Source organism: Catharus ustulatus, chromosome 14 (genome assembly GCF_009819885.2).
Source record: "Catharus ustulatus isolate bCatUst1 chromosome 14, bCatUst1.pri.v2, whole genome shotgun sequence".
Classification (NCBI taxonomy): Eukaryota; Metazoa; Chordata; class Aves; order Passeriformes; family Turdidae; genus Catharus; species Catharus ustulatus.
This window is the reverse complement of record NC_046234.1, coordinates 1,762,672-1,786,704: the sequence shown is the minus strand read 5'-3', so window position 1 is coordinate 1,786,704 and position 24,033 is coordinate 1,762,672. Positions and strand designations below refer to the sequence as shown.

The following is a 24,033-nucleotide window of genomic DNA, read 5'->3' as shown; positions in this document are numbered from 1 at the left end:
GTAAACAAACAAGATCAAACAAGAGCTGAGCAGGCTTCTGTGTAACCCAATGCCACATGAAGTGCAACTGCTGAAAAGAGTCTGTGAGAGGGGAAATGAAACTGAGCAGATGAGACAGACGGCATAGTCTAAGTTCAGTGCTTTCTGATGACACTGAAGATTTGCACTTGTTTTGGCAGCTGATTCGGTGTTTTCCCTTATTGAAAATGAGCTGGGGAAGTGCATTGCGTGCATCTCTTGCACCTCTGGTGTCAAACTGCAGATTCTAGATTAAACATGTTCTTGGCAAACAAATAATGTCCAGCTCTTCATGCAGAGTGACCCACCAGGGTGGGAGTTAGGAGCAGAGTTAAGAGGTGGGGTATCTATTTTTATGGAAAATGACTCAGGGTTGGCATTTGATATTTTGCCTTTGTGTTTGCTTGTTTATTTAGTGGAGTAAATTTGCTTTTTCTTCTGTTCTTTTGTTTGTCTTCTGCAATTTTTCTGTCTGATGAATTGTATGATATATTAGGCTTTAAATGTGGACAGCACTAACTGAATACTATTATTATCCTATTCTGATATTCTCAGCTAGTAGTGAACGTAAAGGGAGGTTACTCTGCAGTATACTGAGTACATGCATGTATTGAAAAGTTGCTAGCAGACTATAATATGACTTTCTGTTTTTATTGTGCATAACTTTCTCATATAAAAGAGCTCTCATTCAACTTCTTACCATACCCAGAAGTACAGTACTGCCTTGAAGGTCAGGGAGTGTAATAAAAAGCACTGCATACACTGCATACATTCAAATGAATTGGAAGGAAGTGATAGGCACAGGAACTATCTTGGTTTTCAGCATTTTTTTTTTTCTATAGTATAATTTTTAGCTGTCCCCAAGCATATTCCCTGTCTACCCTGTATTGTCACAGTTCAGTCACTCAGGTTTAGCTTTCTAGCATTTTTTGAATCCTGGAAGTCTTACCACTCTGTGGTCTAAAATTGTCCTTGCAAGGAATATAAGACTCTCTTTTACATGTTTATTCCTGTAAGTGGGAAAATGGATTACAGCGAAATCTAAGACCCACAAGGTCAGATGTCAAGATAAAAGTGGGGAATTATCAGGAAATTCTGTGGTCTTCTTTCTTTTTTATCATGTCCGTCTAGAGAAGTAAGAATACAATATCTATAATGTTCTTAGTAAGGTGTCTTAATGCTCTTCTAACCTACTAATTTTCTGATATGCCAAAATGCATGCAAAACATAGTAAAAACTGAGTTGCAAGATTGTTCTTTACTACCTTTTGGTATTTTAGGCAAGGATCATCTGTATAAGTCATCATAGTAGCTTTACATTGGTCAGTTTGTTTTTGATGAAAGCTAAAAATATTTTTCTAGTCTTTATCTGTAACACTGTAGTCAGGAGACACTATTTTTGCAGAAGAAAGCGCCATTGATTGCATTTAAATATCATCATAGCAAAAAGCAGTCAACAGAGCCTACTCAAAACTGCCTTCCAGGAACACAGGAGGAGAAACTGGTGATACAAATCCCTCCTCTGGTACCTTTGTGCCGGATTTGCAGCTTTGTAGAATATATTCACTTTACTCTGCTCGTCAGCACAGCCCTGTATCCTGACAGCTGAGTAATGTTCTGCTCACGTCTTCCCTTGTAAAATGAAAAAAGTAGATAATTTAATATAGATGTGACAAGTGCAAGATAGATTTCTACCCAACACAGTTCACTGCTGAAAGTATTAGGCTGAAAACCTTCTTTAAAGACAACCAGATTCTTAAATTCTCCCCACCTCCACCTCCACATTTTCCCCTGCCCCAATTAAACACAATACAGAGAAAACTAAAACCTGAATTTATTCTTTGATCATTTCAGTATGAAAAAAATCTCTTCTGTCTCCTGTTCCACAAAATAAACCAGTGTCTGTTACTTATACCAAAGAACAGCCTTTCTGTGAGACATGGGAAGTACAATGCATGCATGTTTCCATTGCAGATATTTTTGGTCCATCACTGATTTTCTTTTCGTGAAGTTTGTACTCTCTCCTGAATCACAGATGCAGTTTACTGCTACTTTTTGTGGCTATTGTGGTTGGGGACCAAATTCTGAGGCAAAGCATGACAAATTCTTTCAATCCAAATTACATTTCTGAGTTTGGCAGGGTCTGCGCTTGGATTTCACCAGCTTAAGAGAAACACATCGGACAATCCCCATACCAACAAGTGCATTAGACGTGATGAATACACAGCATTGTTGGGCTGTCCTGATGCTGCAGTAGAAGTGTTGTGGCCTGTTCTCTGGCCTTCAACCCATTTCTGTCCCCCTCAAGCATTAGTGCTGTCTGCTGCTCCAGTCCTTCTGCTGCAGCTCCAGAGCACTGACTTAGCACTTGAGGCAAGCGATGCTGCTCCTCTGTCCCTCTCAGCCAGCAAGGCACCGTCTCGTCTCTGAGACATCTCAGAAGTGAAGCAGAGCTGTGACTGGTGGGGGAAGCCTGTAAGTCTTTGAGGGATGAGGTTGTGGTGAGGTGAGGAGAGTTTAACAAGTAACCCAGCACCATTGCGGAAGCTGTGTCCTTGGTAACAGCAAAATCAGATTGAATTGGGAAGCGTAGAGGTTAGCATGGGATTCAGATCTTCTAAATCCCACTTTTTCCAAAGTCTTTAATAGCATCATGGATTTGTTTGTGTTCTTATACTGTCTCTTAAAAGTCAGTGATGTGAAAGATGCAAATGGTTGTGACCCATCACTAAATTGATTTTATAGTAACTATTTCTGTTAAGGTTATCCAGTAGCAAAATCTGAAAGTTTGGGACAGGGCTTCAGAACTGAGATTGAGAACTGATTTCTTTTTTTTATAAAGTTGAGAGCAGATTTACTATGAAGTTGAATGAGTGAAATGTTAACCTACTACCAAACATTAAACACCCTCATGTTTGCTGCCTCTGGGCATTGACAAGAGTGTGTCTTTCAACACACAATTATCTATGTCAAAGGAGCAACTTTTCTTCTATGCACTTGATGTGGTACATATACACTGCTTCTATGAGATGCACCATGCTCAAATGTCCCCACACCAAGGAAGGAATACAAATTAAATGACTGAATACAAAAGACCTCTCTTAATGTTTTCACCAATATCCGGCTTACAAATGACTCAAACACACTAGTTAAGGAAAAAAACTAACCTCTTCAAACTAAAAGGAGTATTTTAATCTAAAAATACTTTAACAGCTTTACTGAAAAATTCATAAAGATTGGCTGCCCAAACTTGTAGAGCTGTTCCACTGACTCTCTGTTCAGCCCTGCGCAGATGGTAACTCCCATTCACTTTGATGGGAGATTTGCCTGAGGTAGGACTGCAGAACTGAAGCCCAGGGTGTTAATTAAATGTACAGTCAGCTGGCCAAAATGTAGCTGGTTGAGTCATAAGGACAGCTCTTCCTGGCTTACCTAAGAATACTTCTTAGTATATAATTAAACCACAAAAACTGACATCAAAGTACTGATAAGGGCCTAATGTAATGCACGTAACCAAGGAAAATCAAGCCAACATTCCTTCCTTTAATCACCCAGCTGGGCCAAGCTAGTACACAAGTCTGGGTCTAGATACTCCCTTTCTCAAACACTGGTAGAGGTGAAGGAGGTAAAACTGATGGAGCTGGCTAGATTGGGTGTAAAACTGCTCAGGAGGGGCTCTTTGCAGGCACAAAGCTACTAGAACCCTAGGAACTGTGTTTCTATCCTATATCTCTTGAAGCTATAGATGTCAACTTTAGAGAAACCAAAGTCAAAGAACAGTTACCAATGATTTACTGGAAATAGAAAAGGATGTATCAAATGTGGTTTCACATGGATTTGTCCTGAGCCAGATACTGTTAAATATTTTCATTAGTGACTTCATTGATAGGGTAAGGAATGTTCATATTAAATTTGCAGATGCCACAAAGCTTTGAAGACTCGAGGAGAACATGATTAGAATTCCAAGGGACCTTTACAGATTAGAAACATGGTATGAAAAGAACCCCAGGATGCAATTAAAAATAAGTCCAGTTTCTGTACTTAGACAAGAAGAGTCATTCATAGAATCAACTCAGTGAGAAACAACCAACCAATTTACAATCATAAAGGAAAGGAATTAAGGGCTGTAGCTGTCTGCAGCTTGAACGTGAATGGGGAATGGCATACTAGTGTAAAAAAAGTGGAGGGGAGAAATTTTGGGTTCTAAAATGAGGAGCACAGTCTGCAAAATGAATAAAGTATTTCTACTCTCTTATGGCTGTGAAAAGTTCTAAGCTCAGGTTTAATTCTCATGTGCTCCAGAACAGAGTAATATAGTGACCTATGAGCAAAGATTACAAAGGTTTGGATTGTTTAGACTAGAGTTAAAACACTGGGTAGAAACATGACAGCAGTCTTCAAATACAAAAAAGAAGCTGATGCAAAGCCAAAGGGAATAATCTTGTGGTCACGACAGAGTGTGTGATTCAAGCACAAAAAAGGTGTTTTGCTAGGCTTTTTTAGGCAAGAGTTTTTTTTGACAATAAAGCTAGTTAAAAACAGATTACTGTAGAACTGTTAACCTTTTTCATTATGCTGAGGTTCAAAAAAGTGCCTGTCTGGAATGAGAAGGATATAGTTCAGGATGTCTTGGGGTAGCCACAATATTTCTTCATGAAGTTCCTTCCTGTTTTGTAGCATTCTCTGACTTGTTATGAGAGGCTTTAGAAATCTCTACAGGAGACTTGTTTCTCTTCTTGCTCTGAGCTGGTCCTGACTGGTAGGTTTAATTCACTCTCTAAGAGCCTCCCGAGGCCTGATCCATATTTTTGAGATGCAGGTTGACCCACTATTTCTTTGCCAACTTTCTGAGCTACCTAGTAGCAGACTTCCCATAATTGGGATTACATGATGGACTTGGAAACTAGTTGTTGCTTTGGATTTTTCTTAAATTATGGCCTTGAAGCATTTGTGAGAAAGAATCAGTGAGACTGTTTGTCTTTAAAATACTTGTTTGTTACACTAAATATCTGACTGGTTTGGTGTTGTCCTGGCCATGTGGAAGGCTGCTGGGTTTTCGTATGTCAAGTAGCAACCACCTGTTTTCAGTAAGAATGACCTTCCTTCCAGATCAACAGCCACAAGAAAATTGTAATTGTCCTCAACACCTGCCCTCAACATATTACAGTAATTTCACGACTATAAGGCACACCCTTTTGACTAAAATTTTCCCCCGAACCTGGAAGTGTGCCTTATAGTCCAGTGCACCTTATATAATGTACAAAGTTGCGACATTTGCCACCCCGGAAGTGTGAGCCACAATGCGGGGGCGATGCCGTAGGAGCGCCGAGTCACGGGGGGCAGCGGGAGCGGGTGGCCACGGCCGGCAGAATCCATATGGGGAGAGAGGGAGGGGCTGCCAGTCCCGGACACGGCACGGGGAGAGAAGGAGGCAGTGCCGGCCCCAGACATGGCGTGGGGAGAGAAGGAGGAGGCGCTGCCCCGGCCCTATACGTGCCGTGCAGGGAGAGAGTGGAGCGGCGCCGCGCTGGCCCCATACGAGCCACGTAGGGAGAGAGCGGTGCCTCCATGGTCCTGTACGAACCACGCAGGGAGAGAGCAGAGTGGCGCAGGGAGAGAGCAGAGTGGCGCCGGCCCCGACCGCCGCGCGGGGAGACAGGGAAGCGCTGCTGCTGGCTCGGTGCGAGCTGCGCAGGCAAGGCGGGAGTGGGCGACCACAGAAGCCACGAGTCGTGGCCACCCCAAGCCAACCCAGACCATGGGCAGCCCCGAGCCACCCTGGACCGCCGCGAGCCACAACCGTCCCGAGCCCGGGCAGCCAGGAGTGCCGAGGCTCACGGCACGGGGAGGGCACCTGGGACTGCATTTAAAGGCTACGCCAATCTGTGAAAAATGTTTGCAATTTGAGCACCTGCCAGTAGACCTGCGATGGCGCGATTCTGTTACTAATTCAAAAAAAAAGTGTGCCTTATAGTCTGGTGCACCTTATATGATCTACAAAGTTGCGAAAGTTGCCAACTCCCGGGGGGTGTGCCTTATAGTCCGGTGTGCCTTATGGTTGTGAAATTACTGTAAGTGAAAGTGGTTAAAGGTACAGCCTTTATAGCTTAAATACTTAGTTAAGTAAAAGTTGTGTGAGGTCCTAGAAAGGCAGTGAACACCAGAAGACTGAAATGGATGGTACTTATCACTGGATGACAGCAACTCAACCAATCATGAGACACACAAGCTGGATGTAGACAGATAACTGTATTTCTCTATTTGCTTTTAAAATAACACTTAAATTTGGTTTCAGACAGTAGAAGTCAGTGAAAAATGCTCCAGTGGTACTGTGTACAACCTGCTTGAAATTCTTGGGTAGACATTTTTCTCTAGAACAAATTATTTTCTTTCTGCTAACAAGAAAAACAAGGGGAAACAAATTGCAAGATCTTAAGAGGCTTTTTTTCTTCCAGTGGGTTTTGTGCCAAATTCTATCCTCGCATGAGTTCTTGAAACCTCTGATTTCACAGGGACTTTGTGGTTGTAAAAGAATAGATTTCTTGGTCTTCATGTCTAAAAATCTTCCTTCTGTATAAAGTGCTTTACACATGGAATAGCTGCTGAAGCAAATTGACTAGAATGGCAGTCAATTTTACACTGCTGCCCTCCCACCTGAAAAGCACTTTTGATGCCCTACAGAGAAAAGAAATGAAAGAGGAGGGGTAGACACATGCACATACATAGAGGGAGAGAAAAGATGCTTCCAAAGAAGGTTTTAAAAAGTGAGCAAAAACGAACTAATACTGTCTGCTCTCTGTCCTACATTTTTGTCATACTGACTGGGGAGAAGTGTTTCTACAGGGTGGAGCATATCCGTGAATGGACATTGAGCCAAATTTGGTTCTTATCTGACATTACCTTCAAATAGCTTTGCGTAAGGGCTAGAATATTCCCAATTTACATCTAGGGAAAGTGAAGATTTTACATTTAAATCAGTTTTTAAAAGATGCATGCCTGCTTAATGTCTTCCTGTATTGTAGTTTTTAGGGACGTATTTTGTATTGATGTTAATTCAGCATATCTCTGCTGAGTATATTGAAATCATATCAATTTTTATCAGTGAAGTTTCTAGTCCCACATCATTAAACCAAGCTACAAGCTTTAACAAATAATTGACCAGATGTCTTTTGGTAAAAGTAAAGTTACAGTAATTTCACGAATACAAGCCGCACTGAGTATAAGCCACATCTCTGGGTGTTGGCAAATATTTAGTTCTTTGTCCATAAATAAGCCACACCTGAGTATAAGCCGCTCTGTCGTTCGCAGCGAGGACCCGCGTGCAACAAAGTTGCCAATTAGTAACAGAACCGCGGCAGGGCGGGGTTTACTGGCTCAGCTCAGGCTGTGCAGGCTCGGCCTGCTCGGGGCTGCCAACGGGGCCAGGTGGCCCAGCTCAGTGGGGCCGCTCGGCGGGGCCGCTCGGCGGGGCTGTTCGGGGCCGGCCGCTGCCTCTGGGCTCGCTTGCCCTGGCCCGGTGCTACCACGTGGTGGCAGGCAGGGACGGAGCCCCCCGCTGCCTCCCTGAGCTGCGGCAATGGCGGCACAGGGCCCCTGCCGCCTCCCCGAGCCACGGCAATGGCGGCATGGGGCCCCTCCGTCTCTCCCCCAGGCTGCGGCAGAGGAGGGAAGGAGAGAGCTCTCCTGCCTCTCTCCCCGCCCCCTGTGCTGCCTGCAGGGAGCCAGGCTCCACCTGCGGCGCAACAGAGTAACAATTTGTAACAATCGCAAAATGCTGGCTTTTACTGGCAGCTGATTGGCTCGGCGCCCTGGCTGGCACTTCTGAGGTTGTAAATGTCAGAAAATTATTCACATATTAGCCGCTCCTGAGTATAAGCCGCATTTCCGGTGTGGGAGCAAAATCTTATCAAAATGGTGCGGCTTGTATTCATGAAATTACTGTACATCTTCTGTGAAGAAGGCTCCTGACAACTCTGACCAGCAGTATTCATAACCCTTCGACTGTGAAAGTCTATTCTAGAAAATAATCTTCAGCATATGTGGTCAAACAGAAGTGCTGCTAATGCAGCAGCGACATTAGAGGGTGAGAACGGGAGTGATAGAAGACCATGCCAGGAGAATATGTTGATTATGCAAGGTCTCTATCTTTTGCAACAAGAATGTTGTAGTGATACGACATAAGATTGAACAGCTGTTTCTCTGAACGTTTGAGAGTGTTTGGAATATATTTTAAGGATGTCTTCTGTGTCCAAAAGGGGCTGTTCTTCAGTACTCTGATTTTATTTTCAGGATTGTAACAGAAAGGTTACACGCAATATGATGACTCCAAATGTTATCCTGTCAAGATAAAGTCTATTTTCTAGGATGTTACCTGATTTCAGAGCTCATAAAAAATTTTAAACCCCTTCTCATAATTACACATCATTATGGGAAGCTTTTTTTGAATTTAATTTCAGATAAATTTTCTTCTTTTACATGCACTGAGACTGTTTGAATACTGGTGATAGTGACAGCCTCTGCAGTGTTCTCATTGATTTTCATTTTTCATCTGAAAAAGTTTGTTTGATAGTGTCTCTAAGGAAGTGTTCCTCTTTACAAATGTTGATTCTCTGATCTTCTTTGGTTGAAGATATCAAGCAGGTTCTCACATATGGTAAATTGTCATAGTTCAATCAACTCATATGCTGATTTGGATGATCTGACTGACTAATTGTAACATCACGTATTTTTTTGATCAGTAGCAATCTTACATTAGTTAGATATGATCTAAACATTTCAGAATCTTGTTCTTTGTAATATCTATTTAAGGAAACCTCATGTAATCCAAAATTTGGACTATGTGTCCCAATATGTGTAATTTGTATTGGATATTCATTACTTGTGGGTAGCATATCCCCTTCTGATCAATGTTATAGGAGTTGAAAACATTTCACACACCAAGTATTCTATTCTTTGTGAATTCTGTCCTGAATAGAGTGTTCTTTAATTTTCAGTCAATAATGGAATTATTTAGTATCTGTCGTGTTCTTTATTTTTAATTTGATCCCTCTTCTATTCCTTGTCACCTCGTCATCAGTCAGTACCAGAACCTGGCCTTCAGATTGCAAAGTTAGTATTTTACTAAAATCATTGGCAAATTAAATGGAGAACTTCAAGAACACTGCTACTTGCGTCAGTGGCAACTGCTAATGTGCGAGTAATTTCTGTTCATGTGGATCATATCATAGAAGTCCAGACATGAGACTGGGTCACATTACACTTTTGAGTTCATTTGCTATTTCTGTTTTGTATTTTTCAGACCCTTGGTCAACAGTTTTAAAGAAAGTGATATGTGTATGATTTCAGAAGTTGCACAGCTCATTACCTGCAATACAGCTTACAATCTGATTTCAAACACTTGTTTTTTAAGTTAGCAAATTTTTAGCACAGCCGAAGACACTTCAGACCCCAGATGTGTGAAGGAATAAAAGAATGAGAGCACTTTTGCCTGTTCCTATTCTCAGGCTCCCCGAGGAGCAGCAGTTATCCTTGAAAGCTTCTGCGCTAATGCAGCCACTGGTACGAGGAGGAGCCTGCTCAGCTGCCCCAGGCACAGCAGGATGAAGGCAGGCTTTCAGAAATGCAGGGAGATAAGGCAAAGGAAAGGTGCTGGCAGTGATGTTCATCTTAAATTTTAGAGTTTATAAACTCAAAAAACACTACAACCTGAGTGGATGTTGTAACTGATGTATACTTTCCAAAATCTATATAAACTAAAACCACTGAGTTCAATGCAACTCTAACAAGGGCTCACTGAAGCGAGGAGATGAGGTTGCTTGAAAAAGCAAAAGAATTTAAGTAGACTTGTGCCTTATGAAAGCAGGAAACAAACTATAAAAGAGCAGTTTTCAGTGTGCAGCTGAATTAACTAGGAAAATACAGTTTGCCTGTTATGGGCTCTCCTGAATCCAGGCTTGTTACTGCTGTGAAGAGGCTCTTTCTCAGAGGACAAACACCCGTAGAGTCAAGGGAGAATGGTTTTGTGGCTGGCCATGTGAGCTTTTGCTGAAAGATCAGTTCAGGCACAGAAGCCTAACCTATCACTTTTTCTGAGTGTTTTGAGGCAAAGTCATGCATATTCCGTGATGAATGGAACCTGAAATGTAGAGGTTCAGCATTGCTACTAGAAGTGAAGTGCCTGACTATAAATAGTGCATTTCAGTCGATTTTGATGCTGAGAAACAACATTTATCTCATGACAACCCCTTCTCTTTTTTTTTCTCCTTATGTAAACTGCTTCCTCAGAGATCAATTCAAACAGATATATAAATACATTAACTTAATGAGAATAATTATGGCAATGTAAACAATATAACAAATGATAGAACATGTTAAGAAATACATACATCCTCATTAAATGCTGAGATTTGTAATAACCTACTCTGACTATACTTTCATTGTAGTCATTCAATGTAGTTTCACCTGTTTTACCTGTTGCTTTTTTACAGTCATAAAATTGCAAACTACAATTATGCTTTGGTCCTCAGCCATACCATGTTACACCACAGACTGAAGCCATGGCACATGAGCAGAGCTCAGTCCATCTGCACATTTACACATACTTCTGCCTTTAAGCATGTAAGCTTTGTGCTGACTTGCAGCTTACCTTCTCAGATGATGTCCTAACCTCTTTGCTTGTGCTCTGAGTTTATGAAATTTATGCCTCCTGGTGAGAAAAGAAACTGAAGGCTTGGGTGACATTCACACATCTATCGTGCAAATACTGTCTGTACCTGTGAGCTGCCTGTGCTATTGGATCTTCTGCCTTGATACAAATGTCTTTTTAGGTGCCCTAGCTGAGAAGCAACTTAGAAATTGCAAAGTAGTGCCATCGAAACCAAAAATATATAAACTGGGTGTCTTGTCAGCTAATACCTCTTGCTTTGATGACAATAAAGGCTGCTGACACTGTGGTCGCGGCAAGAAGGCTCTGCAGTGAGAATGGAGCAGCTGCTGCTGATCAGGGAGGGAAATCAATGACTCAGCATTTATCAGAAGCATCCTCCTGCTGGTCACCACTGCCAAGTGCCGACTCATCGATTTTTCTCCCTGCTAGGCAAAGACTGCTCTATTTTCTTTACAGCACGCTTTAAATGTTTCCAGTGTGCTGTATGCAGCTGTCAGTTCCCATTGGTGGGTCTCAGTAGGAGCATCCCAACACGTGAATTGCATTGGGGCTGGGGCATAAATTGCAAATTCTCCCAATGTAGTTTTTTCAAAGTGCCTGAAGCTCAGCATGTGTGAATCTACAAATCACCTGTCTACACCAATCAGCACAAATGAGGTGTTTTGTTTGCCATAAGCTTACTAAATACTTTTTCTTGTGAAGTGGTAAATGGAACACAATATGCATGGCTTACAGATTCACAGCCACTGAAACAAATCCAACAACATGAAGTTGTTATCAAGAAATACCTGTAGGAAAACCTCTCTAGCCACACAGTTTTAGCACAACATGTGAGTATTAGCCAGTTCTTTGATATTCAGCCAAAGAGATTGCCATATATAGTGCACATGAGGAGTGCTGTTCTTTGATTTCTCCTTTTAAAAGAAATCATCCTAGTTCTTCATTGTCCCTCAGTCTTGAATATCTTCTTTATTTAAAGACACCCTGGAAATCAAAAACAGTGTCAGAAAGGGGTCTTTGTGTGCCAGTATTAAAGTCCAGTGAGTCATGTTTTCCCACATCTTTCACAAAATTCAGTCAGAATGTAGCTCACAGTTTCAACTTCAGAAATGCTGTGAAGGTGACTACAAACAATTATATTAATTTACAATTTGAAAAATTCATTTACCCTAAAATGTGTGATGTATTCACATATATCTCTTTTCTGTTTCATTTAAAAAGAGCAACAGAATTGTGGAGTTAAACAATAAAGCTTGAAAGCTTTTAGTTCCATTCTGTTTTGAAGATGCAAATGAGACAGATTCTGAAATCTGCAACCCAGCTTCTACTTGCTGATTTTAATCTAAGAAATGGCATATTTACTAGAAACTTACTGAAGCAGATTTACTTAAAAACAGTGTCTCACTGTTTTAGAGTTGCAAAGATTTTCAGACCTGTAACATCGCTGTTCTCTTCAGAAACAAGGAAATATGCAAATAAGTTGTTATTTATAATAGCTGCTGCTTGCTATGGTTTTTTGCTATGTTTTTGTAAAATAATTATATTTACCAGTTAATTGACCTTGTATGCACAATAGGGACAAAAATAAAGAAATGAATGAAATGAAATGAAAATTCACAGTAACACTGAATTGGTTCGGTTTGGAAAAAAATATTAACTGTTAATTTTCAAAAATAGCAAGCAATTAATTGTTGCTGTAATGAACATTTCTGTTTTGCTCTGGCAACCATACTATGTTGCAAGTCAAGGCAGACCAATTGATTGCAGTGTTGGCACTGCAATATGTACAGTGTTGGTTTAATGTTAAATTTTCATCTCAAATGTTTTTACAGGAATGCAGATGTCCTATTTGTTAGTCTTGTTAAGATCTCTGTCATGTGAGTGCCCGTGCATGTAGTAACACCTAATAATGTAAAGTGTTGCCGTGTACTGCACTTGTGTGACCATTTCAATATACTGTAATTGTTTTCCACACTTCTCCCACAGGTTAGTCTGGCTTCCAGCAGAGGCAGAATTGAATAACTAGCCAATCAACATGCAAAATACTGAAGAAAGCAGCTCAGCACACAGCCATCAGCCAAACATGAGGTTAGCTTGCGGCTGCAGACAGGACGGTGAGTCTGTGCTCGGCTTCCTGAGCCTGCACGTCTCTCCCTGTATCTTCTGAATCACATTTCTGTTGTTTACTGGTCAAAATGAGCTGTTCCTCATGTCAGCAGTGGATGATTAATACAGTGACAGAAGTAGGGCCAGGATGTGTTCATTGCCAAGTACAAGTGTGGATATTTATTTTGTCTGTTTGGAGCTTTGGCACTGTATCCCGAGGGAGTGAGCCCCCAGTTTTGTTCTGGGATGGTAAAAGTGGGGAATGGGGAACGTGGGGATGTGGCCTGGTGGTGCTGACTGGCCCTTGCAGTGTTCAGCACATAGGACCCTACTCTGACATGGAAACGTACTTGGCCTGGCTTTGCATGAGGAACTTTGGTCCCATTACAGCATGTGATTGTGCCTCTGCCATGCCCAAGTGGTATATTCCCTTTTACTTCAGTAGATTTGACTTGAGGAGCCCATTGTCCAAAGACATTTAGTTTGTGGCTCAAAGAGTTTTCTGTTGAACAAACCCAGGTCTGTTATGAGAGTGGTACTTGGAGGACCTGCTTTTGGTAGATGTTCTGGCCTTTGCCTTTTGAGCCCAGGTGAGACCCTACTTACATAACAAAGCTCTTTTTTCCTGGTGGGAAGAGCTGGCACTGGCAACTGAGCTGGGCTCCCTCTGAAAGGGCCACACGTTAAAGATTTTAGAAGGTGGCAAATTTCAGACTGTGGGGTGTTTAACCAGTGACTTGAAAATGAAAATTTCTGAATTGCATCACAAATCCTCTGAGGCATCCAGCACTTTTTTTTTTTAATTATTCAGCATGTTTTTAACTCATTTTTTTAGCATTTCTGGAATTCACATTAGCTACCATAAGACTAGATGGATAACTGCCCATAATTTGGCTCAGTTCTCAAACAGTCAGGTATCTACAAGTTGGGAAGCATTGACTTTTGCGTGTGTGGGTTGGTTCCTTTCTTTGAAACAAGTAAAATGTTTTTGATGTATCTTTTCCAGAAATGAATAGTGCCAGAAAACCCTTATGAAAGTAGCTAACCTGTGCTGATGATTGTTTAAGAATAAAATGGAAAAAAAAGTGAACACAAGAACTTGTCTGAATTTATGGCATTGCAGTCCTTTCCATGGCAACATAGATAGTCAGATGGTTCAGTAGCAAAGTGCAAGCAGGAAGAATAGACAAACAGTCACAGAGAGGGAAAAGAAAGGGAAAGAAAGCAATGTGATTTTCTCTAAAAATATAACTAAATGGTAGAAGAAAATCCTTATAAATGGTATTGCTTACTTGTAAAGAATATCCTTTATGTATTAATTTCTTTCTATTAGACTAGCTTGTCTAAAGCATATACAGAAAGCCCTTTAATATCCCATTATACTGTATAGTGAAGCATTCAGGTCTAATACTATTACTGATAAAGAAACCAAAAGCATATTTACAGACACTGAATGTCTATAAAGAGCAGATCAAGCAAGTCTCTTGAGAGAAGAAAGTCCCATATCAGATTATTATGTGAAAAAAAAATAGCATGCTCATCTCAATTACAGCACCAATTTGGTTTATTTAAAAAGGAAGTAATTCTGGTTTATATCATAAAATCACTTTTTTAACCCTATAAACATCCAATAAATTAAATTTTTAGATAAGATTCATTTTGCAAAAAGCTATTTATGAAAAGCTTCAAATAATAATTAGAGAGGATTTAATAACCTAATCACTGACTAATGCTAGCACACAGTAAGTACACTGAATTAGATCCTTTTGTGGAGTTACTGTTTTACCTCATCTCATTTGGCAGCTTATTATACAATGTAAGTTGCTCAAGTCTATAATCCCTTTATCATTGAAGGTATGTAGTGAAAAATTCTGATTGTAGTCCCTTGAGTTAGTAAGTAAAAATATCTTTACAAACGTTTGTCAGGATAAGTCTAGCTGAACTTAATGCAAAAGCAAAATACAGTGTTATACTGTAAATTTATGAATGTCAACATCTGAAACATAAAAGAAAGCTCTGCTGCTTAGCATAAACATAGATTAAATATTGTCAGTATAGTATAGAATACTAAAGCCTTTCCTTTAAAACTGTGTGCATATTTTGGCAGTGGTCTAGTGCTCTACTAAATGTTGTAGGTATTCTGTTAAAGTTAATATGAGGCCTTTTGTTTATTTTAATGCACTTTGAGTCAAACTCTGGAATTAATTTCATTCCTGGTCATCCAATTTACCTCTGAACAAAAATGAGTGAAATGTCACCCTGAGTCTGGTGAGAGAGAGAGGGTTGATGGCCCAAAATTAGAAGCATAACAGTACAAGTTATATCCCTTAGAACTAAAACTACCACTTACTACTTGAATCTTTTCTAGTGAGATTTAATTTAATTTTTAAGAACTTCAAGGCAGGTTAATGAAGGTCTACTCACAAAACAGACACATGATATTTAAAATGGGTCAAACCAAAACCCTGGACAGGCAATTACAATACTTCGGGAGTTTAAAATCCTGAACCAAACTTCTTGTGTTAACAATGCTTGGCCACTGATGCTTTCAGTGGTCACTCCTGAGTATTCTGTCACATCCATCTGATGGTCACAAGCACCAGATACACCACACTGAAACACAGCATATCAGGGCAGGAGCACACCCTGGACGCAGTCAAGTTACATTTTTCTGTGTATACTGAAATGTGGGAGAGCACTGTAGTAGTTAAAAGAAGGAAGAAGAGGAAAATTACAAATACAATCAAGCAGAACTGTGAAACAGTGTATATATGTACACAGATTAGGGAACTGATCCCTCATGTTGGAACTGTCCTCAAGGAAGTCACTGTCAGATCAACAATGTGACCATTTCCATAGGTACTCTTCTGGTGCCATTGAAAAGTTTCCACTGAAACTAACTACAGTGCTGGAGTCACAAAGATCTGGCTCTTAACAGCTCTGAGGGGTGCATGCTCTTCAAATTCCACCTGAAAGGCAGTCAGGTACCCATAAGGGAAAATGAAAGCTGAGAGAGGATTTTTAGGTTTTGAACAAAATAGTTTTAAAATGTGTGTATGTATATGCCTGACAAAAATGAGCCCTTAAAACCCTATGTAATTTTATGCATTATATTTGTGGCAGTGTCTTAGTGCCACTGCATTGCTATTAAAATGCAAAGTAAGTGCAAGCATCCTATGTTTATTAAACCACTTTTAAAAAGTTCCGACAGTGTTATGACTTCAGTTTTCAAAGCATATAAATGGGCAGGGCAAAAAAGGGGGAGGAATCAGAAACCAAACTTTCACTTTGCTCTTTCATACCTCATTATTGGAACAGGCAGGGGGAGATACGTAGTTCTTTGAGATGTCTGCAGTAATAATCTGAAGATTTAGAATAAATTATCTCAAAGTACATTGCAAATTTAACAGTTTGATATCAGATTTAAGAACCAGATGATTACAGCTGTAACTGAGAGTTCCTAGGCAAAAGGCTTACAGCAAGGAAAGAATATGTTCTTTTTTTTCCCCCTAAGAAATAGCAAAGGAATCATTGGTGTGAGGGTGTACTTATGCAGGTTGAAATGAGGCCAGTTCACTACAGCTAATTCCTTATTCTTTAGAAAAAGTGCTGCAGATGATTAGATTGCCAGCTTCAAGTATCATCTGCAAGGCGGCAGCTCCAGCAGCTTATCCGATGTCGAGTTTTCAGAGCATGGGATAAATCCTAGCAGGGCAACATGCATCATTTCCCCTCCATTTTTTGTGACCCCACGTTCCACATCAGTGGAGCTGGAGATCCAGTGCCTTCTCATTTGTGCTTTCAGCTTAAAGTTTCCATTTATTAAATCAGCCCTTCCATTATCATCATTTATGTACTATTCATACATCATTTCTATCTATTGTAGTACCTCTTCCAAGGATTTAAATAACTCTGGCACTGAATAGCTTGTGCAATCTGAACAAATAGTCTTAAACTATCAGAATAGCTTTATCTAAACATACTTACAAATAGATAAAAGGAAGAACATTGTTTGTGTTCTTTTTGTGTTTTGTGAATAAGAATTATGCAGGAATAGAGATACTCAGCATTGAGTACATTCTGGCAACAAACAGATGCAGCCCCAGCAGATGAAGAAAGTTGCTATGACTTCAAAATGAACTCTCTCTGCATGTTCTGGAAATGTTCTTCACTGTCCAGTTAATTACATATCTTTGTATTTTTTGTTATATGTAAGATGTTGCTAAAGACTGATAACATTGGACTTATTTTAGCTTCTAGCTCTTTTGGGTGCTTTTCTGGATAACATCCTTTACTCTACTTTCGTTGTTTGTTTCACAATCTTCAGCCAGTCAGATGTTGCCAGTCTAACATCATATCCAAATTTTTAACTTGAAAAACTGCATTCCTACCATTTCTTTGCATCAGAACTGTTGGTTGTTGTGCAACATCCCTAATTGTTCTGAGATCATGAGATAAAAACATGTAATTCTTGCACTCTAAAGATTCCATAGCAGATGAATTTTTTGAGAGAATGTACAAAAAAAAAGATGGTTTTAAACTAAAGCTAGGCTCAAACTTGGAAATCCTCTTCAAAAAGCATAGGTCTGCTGTGTTGGGGGAGTTGTTCTAGAAAAGAATGGACATGGGGAGAGTATCAGTGATGTCCAGGAGGACTTCCTTGAAGTCTCTGCTTTTCCTCAACAGCTCTAGGAGAGCTGAGAGGGGGATCTGGTCAATGCAAGCAGTGGTAGAAGGCACTTCAACTTGTTTTCTGAGATCCTAGTAGAGCAGAAGGTGCAATATATATACCTCCCTCTCCTTGTGTATGTCTAAAAATGTCATCCAAAATTCTACTGGAAAAGTGAAATGGGAAGCACTGGCATGTATAGCCTATGATGTAATGTGTAATGACCGAAGTTGCATGAGCTATGTCAATCCCTTGCTTACAGTAGATGTGGAACAAGGGAATGAGGAGCAGCTGCTATTTAGGCATATTTTAGAACTATATTAGTTTTGTTTCATTTCAATTTCAAAGTGCATATTGCATGTTGTGATAAATATGTGTTCAAGACAGGAATACCTTTCATATTTTAGGTAGAAATTTGAAATGGATCGTCAGAAATTACTTTTCCAAACCTGTTGGTTTGCAGGCTTCTGACAGTGCAATTCTCAATCCATTTGAACCTCCTCTTTCTTTCCTTGCACTCTGTTTTGCTGTGTGCTTCTCTGCATTCTGAAATGTTTCCTTTGTGAAATTGCACACTTTTACTTTTGATATTCTTCCTGAAGATAGTTCATAGCATGTAGGAAGTACAAATCTATGAAAAGGAGAACCTATTTCACATCTTAGGGGTAGGCAGAAGCATTTTTATTGTTTAATGCTTCCTTGGAAAGGTGGTGGCATCGACCAAACACAGTGCAGCTGTCACCTTGGCTCTCAGTACTGATATGGCGCCAGTACTATATGTAAGAGCATTTATCAGGACAAACCTGGTTTCTGGTATCTAACACTTGTGTTTACCTGTTATTCAAAAGCGCAAGAATTCATTCTTGCATCTCCTACTATAAAGTTGTACCATAATAAGTTGATGCAGGTTGTGCACACCTTCCCTCTCTGGGTAGATCAGAGAACAAAGGTTTCAAATTCCTAGGAGTATTCAGAATGGAGGCTTGCTAACGCTGTTTGCTTTTTGCTGTAGAGTTCTTATGTCTGTGATTTGGTGATGTGTGATAATTTAAGGACGGAAGCACTCCTTCCTTTGCTCTCTGGAAGCAGGCTGGCAGTATTCAACTGTTATTGCATTAAGATGATTCAAGGCTGAGAATCCTGATGCCACCCTTCCCCCAGCACTCTGCAGACACACACAGACACATGCACACAGGCGTGCACACAGAGTATTATCTCTGTTTGCCTTACTAATGTCATTGTGCAGTATTCCATTTTCCTCTCTCTTCTTGTCCCCAGGGTCTATAACAAACCCCTGCTGGACCTTTTATCCACCCACTAAGTCCAGATTAATTTATTATACTCCATCTAGTTTTTGAACTGTTCCTTCTAAATGTGTGATGGGGCTTAGGGCTGTGCAAAGGGGATTCAAGGATAAGGAGAGAAAACATCCTCAGGCTGTAGCTTACAGTGAAAGGTTGTGTTACAGTACGAGCACCTCTGCTATAATTATGCATAGCCATGGAAGATGATGCAGGAGGAATGACTGATTAGAGCTCCTATTTAGCTAAATTAACATCTCAAGTCCATTTTTTTGGTGTAAATCTGAGTTAGTCATAATCTAAAAGCAAATATTTGCCTTTAATATCTCTTATTTATGCATAGAATGCAGTGTACTCTTAATTTCCTTATTAATTATTATTATTTTTTAACAGATTCCAGGCAGGAAGTCAAAGCCTGCTGTGTTTTGTATTATACTCTGCAACTAATTTTTCTAGTTTTTTAAAATAAAACATCTAATTAATCATTGTAATCTGAATACTTTCTATTTAAATTCAACATGCTAGTGAAAGAACTGAATGAAAATGTAGCTAATTTATTATACCTATGAAAGTAATAGGTAGGTAGAAATATATAGAGATAAAAAGTTGGATACAGTAATTTCACACATATGAGGCGCACCCTTTTGACTAAAATTTTGGTCCGAACCTGGAAGTGATCCTTATACTCTGGGGCAGCCAATATATGGATGAAGTTCAGAAATTTGCCAACCCGAAAGTGCGAGCTGCGAGCCGAACCGCGTGGGGCTGCGGTGCTCGGCGGGGGGCGGGGGGAGTGGTGCGGCTCGCGCAGGGCCTTGGGGCTCAGCGCGTGTCCTAGCCTCTATTTGAAATGGAGAATGTAAACCCCTTTCCTCCAAATAATTATGATTTTGAAATTAAGGGGCTCTTAGGCAAAGATATGGGAATTAGGAATAACAGTTCTTTACTAGGAAAATTAAGATAGAAATACAGTACTACAAACAAACAAACCCCAAACACTGACAAAGTGTCTTGGCTTACAATACAGGATGTGATCAAAGTATCTGTTCTATCACTATCTGTTGGGACCAGGTGGGGCAGTGATCCTTATCTCTGTGGGAGATACTCTGCTAATGGGCCATCCATTGAAACCAGTAGGGCATTGTTCTTTATCTTCGCACCCCCCATCCTTCCTCCAGGGAGTTACCTTCTGCTAATGGCCTATTGAGTCTCACTGTGGGACTGATAAAATGACTTTATCCCATTAAGAGTTGCTCCAGCCAGGGGGGAGAGCCAAGCCTTTCTCACCTAGATAAAAACTGAAATTCTAGGACACCGAGTAGCCCTTTCTGTACTGGACTCTAGAAAAAAAGGAGATTTCTCCACATCACTACTAGACCTCCGGAAGGAAACTGCACCTTCTACAAGAACACTGCTTCAACTAAACCACATCTGTCACTGCAAGAGGAGTGCTGCCACCATTTAATGGGACTGCTACCAACACCCTGACTGATGGGGTGTCAGGTTGTACTTTGACTTTGTCAGGGTTTGGGGTTTGTTCCTTTGTAGTACTGTATTTCTATTTTAATTTCCCTAGTAAAGAACTGTTATTCCTAGTTCCCATATCTTTGCCTGAGAGCCCATTGATTTCAAAATTATAATAATTTGGAGAGAGGGGGTTTACATTCTCGATTTCAAAGAGAAGCTCCTGCCTTTCTCAGCAGACACCTGTCCTCCAAACTAAGACACAAAGTCAGAGTAGAACCTGACACCCCATCAGGGTGACACTCGTCAGTCAGGGTGTTGGTAGCAGTCCTTCTGCAGTGACAGATGTGATTCAGTTGAAGCAGTGGTCTTGTAGAAGGGTGGAGCCTCCCTCTGAAGGTCCAGCGATGATATGGAAAAAAAGTCCAGTTTTCCTCTGGAGTCCAGGGAAAAGAGGGCGACTTGGTGTCCCAGAATTTCAGTTTTTATCTAGGTAGGAAAGGCTTGGCTCTACCCCCTTGCTGGAGCAACTTCCAATAGAATGCAGTAATTTTATCAGTCCCACAGTGGGGCTCAATGGGCCATTAGCAGAAGATAAGTCCCTGGAGGAACGATGGGTTGTGAAAAGATAAAGAACAATGCCCTACTGGTTTCAGTGGATGGCCCATTAGCGGAGTATCTCCCACGGAGATAAGGATCACTGCCCTACCTATTCACAACAGATAGTGATAAAATAGATACTTTGATCACATCCTGTATTGTAACCCAAGACAGCACAACTGGTGCGATTGTTACTAATTCATTACTTTGTTACGCACAGACCCTCTCTGCAAAAAAAAAGTGCGCCTTATACTCCAGTGCACCTTATATATGGACAAAGTTTGGAAATTTGCTGACACCTGGAAGTGCACCTTATATTCTGGTGTGCCTTATACTCGTGAAATTACTGTAATTTATGCCCAGTGTGTGAATAGTGACTGGAAACAAATAATAAATAATAAGGGTAACTATGAGTAGAAAACTTCTGAAAAAAAGGTCTTCAGTGGAGTAAAAAATATGCTCCTCATTGTTGCTATCTCATTTTTGCTCATTGCGTAACATGAGCTGGGGCTGATGATCTTGCGTTGGTAGCAATAAAAGTGCTATTTCTTTTCCATTTGTGGGAAGTCTCAATATAAGGTTTTTACAGGGTACTGCTGAAAAGAAAGATCCAAAGACTGTTGCAACCCAACCCTCTTTATCTTGGGTTGAACACAAATGAATGACTAGTTGTGTCAGAAATTTCTTTTTCTTTATCTTTGTCTGACTCAACATCTTTTTCTGGGGAGAATACAAACAAGAGGAGCTGGGCCAAATCATGTATTTAGAAATTAAGCATGTAACTTCAGGTGGCAAAGTCTATAAAAAAAAGAAAGGAATTAGAAAAGTGTGCCTTTTGATGAATTATCACCAGCAAAATTTTTAATGGAATATTTATCAGGCTTTTGCATGAAATACCAGCAGCTCTTTAACATCTTTAAAATTATTACCTGGACGATTTCCAGTAATAATGAAGTTGAAAATCGATGTAGGAAATATTACTAAAGTTTAGTATTATTTGAAGTATTCGTCGTTTGTCACATGCAAATGCAAAGAGAGTTTATTTGTTGAGCATGGTCAGCCGAAACTTGGCATCTCACAGTATCTGAGTGGAAGCCTGGAAGTCCTGGTTTTTTGAAAAATGTATTAGATGCATTTCTTTGCCTGCTTTTGCATCTGCACCAAAATCAGTCATGACACATCACTGCTAATGCAGGGAAGTGTAGCAAATGGAGAGTCAGGACCATTTTTTTCCTCAGGAAATATCACCCTTGAGGCAGTGACTTTTGCATGGTCTTGCTATTACCTGTTTTTGCAATTGAGCCTACCAAAACGAAAAAGGATGTGTGGCTTGCCCTCTGGAATAGCATTGGTCATTCACATTTAGATCCCAGCATGAAATCTCAGCCTTGTTGGCAAAATTCCAAACGACTTAAACAGGAGCAGTAGCCTTCTGATCCGTTTTGGTTAACTTCAAGGAACAGTATGTTCTTGGTGGTAACTATTTGCACTGCAAAAACAAATGGGCACATTTTAAACTACCTAGAAATCTCAATGTTACCAAATCAGATAGATTTTTTTCTAGATCTAGTTTGAAACCATGCTATGGCTGCATTCCTATACCCAGGATCACTTTGTCTTCATGTTGTACAGAACAGTAACAGAAGATTGTCTCTGTCCCTCTTACAGAGTTTTATAAATTATATGCTGACTGAGATGGAGCAGGTGGCAAAACAAGGACATGAGTTACATGGGAAAATCAAATAAAAATAAAATAAATGACATGTAGCAGGGAAGCTTGGGCTACATTTTCTCAGCAAAACGACTCTCTTTGAGAAGCTGTTAGAGACACATAACTTCTGCTGTGTAAGTACGAGTGGGATTGAACAGGGCTGGCTCATAGGCAGTAACACAAATGGGATTGGTGACTGCATCCATTTTCCAAGAAATGCATACATATTTGTACTGTAAGACTTTTTAATTAATGCTCAACTCAAAAACATCCACAAGATCATAAAAGCAGCTAATAGTCAGGACTGCAGATGCCCAGATTAGATTCTGTTACAGTTGAACCCAAAATTACTAATGTAATATTCCACTTCAAAGGAAAATTTTATATAAGATAACAATACAAATAAAGCTTTACTATGTAGTTTCATTTTTAAATCACCACCAAATCATGCAGACTTGTCATAGAAGTATCCACAAAAATCTTTCCTGTAGGGGCTTCCATGTTTCAATGTCACCATATCTTACTGCTGGCTGCAAGTTGCCTTCATCTCCAACTTGTTTCATGGCATGGGAGTTGGAAGATCTCAGTCACCTGACAAAGTGGCTCTACATGGAGCCTCCAGGAAAGATTGCAGAGGACACCAGAATTGTAATTTAAAAGGTCCCTTTTTAATTTACACAAGGACAGAGGGTTGAATACTAGGCTATTTACAAATTCATCTGTGCCCTATTTCAGTATGAGACAAAGTCACATTGCATAAAGGTAATGCTATATGCCTGATTCAGGCATATCTGACAGTTTCCACTTCTCTGTTCTCAGCTTGCTTTTGTGTAAAGCAAATGTTTCATGGGGGTTTGTGCTGTGCACTCTGCCAGCACACTGCTTGGCCAAGCACAGCAAACCTGATCATTCCCCTACTGTGAGGGAATATCTTCTTTTTATATGGTGAGCAAGATGGCAGTTTCCTGTTCTTTAAAGCCCTGCAAGAACAGCTGGTCAAGACTGTAAAATGGCAGAAGTGCTGGGAATCAGCTATGGTCTATTCCCAGCTGGCAGACTGAACAGGTTGCCTGCCTGGAAAGATGAGGGGGTTACATAGCTTTTGCAGAAGAGAAGGCAGAGAAAGGCTCTATGGCCAGGGATTTCTGTGGTGCTGGAAAGAGCTGAGTATTTCTGCCTAACTTGCAGAAGAGAAGTACCTTTGTAATTGTGTCCTATTCTTTGACTGAAGATAACAGCTTATTCCAGAGGTTTTTTACAGGAGAATGCTGATAGATGTCCCTGAATGGTCAGCTTACATGCAAAGTAAAGGCATAGCTGTTACCCTGTCTTTGGGTAATTTTATTATTCTTCTTTTGCAAAGGTAAAGATTCAGCTCCTTTCTTAAATGTTTGCTGGCCAAGATCATATCAGCATATCAGGAAAAACTTCAGGAGAGTTCTCTAATAAAAGTCACAAGATAAGGAGGATGCTGTTGCAAGTGAGAATTGTTATTTTTT

General features: G+C 40.3%; 1 long non-coding RNA gene across 3 annotated transcripts in view; it reads left to right on the top strand.

Moving 5' to 3' along the window:
* LOC117003063 overlaps positions 1-24,033 on the top strand; it is a 137,686-nt gene that overhangs the window by 72,509 nt on the left and 41,144 nt on the right. For all 3 annotated transcript variants that reach the window (XR_004419451.1, XR_004419452.1, XR_004419450.1), the window contains exon 3: positions 12,670-12,797. This is a non-coding gene — a long non-coding RNA (uncharacterized LOC117003063). The remainder of the gene's footprint in view (positions 1-12,669; positions 12,798-24,033) is intronic.